Genomic DNA, 920 nt, shown 5'->3' on the forward strand with positions numbered 1-920 from the left:
CGAACCATCGGTGTGTGAACGTTCTCCCGATGGGGAACCATCGGTGTGTGAACGTTCTCCGGATGGGGAACCATCGGTGTGTGAACGTTCTCCGGATGGCGAACCATCGGTGTGTGAACGTTCTCCCGATGGGGAACCATCGGTGTGTGAACGTTCTCCCTGCAGCACCTTGCATGGTGATCTGTCTCATTAGTGTGTGAATGGAAAACCATGTTAAAGAGCTTTGAGAGCAAAAGGTGATAAAACTATACAAGTACAGAACATTTACCACATCAACCTGGGGGCGGGGTCTAATTTCATGTTCATAGAGCTGCAAGTAAAGAATGAAGCAAAAGGTGTCGAGTCTCTTTAAGAATTTAGGGTTTTATTATCTTAGAGAAAACTTGTGAATCTGTCACTGAATGAACAGAGAAGAGTTTTCCAGGGTTTAGTTCATAAGATAATAACTTTAAATACTAACTGGACATGAAGCCGACTTCACACCAGAGAAACCAACAGAGGCAGAACATCATGTGAAGACTCAGACAGGATCCTTCTGCTCCCGGTATGAAGTCAGGAAAAGGTTTCAGTCCTTTTAAGCACTTATGAACTCTTCAATGACTCCTGACACAAAACCATCAGTCAGTGTTCAGACTGACGTACACAGATTTACTGGAGCACATCTTCCATGTTACAACGACACCAGCCGGAGGTCTTTGTTCTGTCCTGTTCCTGTCCTGGAATGACAACATTACAAATGCAGTTAGCGGATGCATGTCGAACAGAAGAACAGGAACCGTGGGAAACCGTCACTGAACACCTGCTGACTTCTTTTGTTTTGTGTAAATTCCTGCAGGAGTCAAATAGTTCTGTAACTCAGAGACAGGAAGCCGAAGAGACCAAACGTCCACAGGTGTCCACCGAGGCGTTTCCTGCTTCCC

At 45.5% G+C, this 920-nt stretch overlaps 1 protein-coding gene across 2 annotated transcripts in view; it reads right to left on the reverse strand.

Moving 5' to 3' along the window:
• Window positions 1-347: 347 nt before the first annotated feature.
• Window positions 348-920, reverse strand: part of mrpl27 (mitochondrial ribosomal protein L27) — a 4,789-nt gene continuing 4,216 nt past the window's right edge. For both annotated transcript variants that reach the window (XM_069168585.1, XM_069168586.1), the window contains exon 4: window positions 348-920. This exon is cut by the window's right edge and continues 226 nt beyond it. The gene's annotated coding sequence lies outside the window, so the exon portion shown is untranslated.

The sequence above is a fragment of the Embiotoca jacksoni genome, unplaced genomic scaffold, assembly GCF_022577435.1.
Source record: "Embiotoca jacksoni isolate LCO1_2020_lvr unplaced genomic scaffold, fEmbJac1.0.p SCAF_40, whole genome shotgun sequence".
Classification (NCBI taxonomy): Eukaryota; Metazoa; Chordata; class Actinopteri; family Embiotocidae; genus Embiotoca; species Embiotoca jacksoni.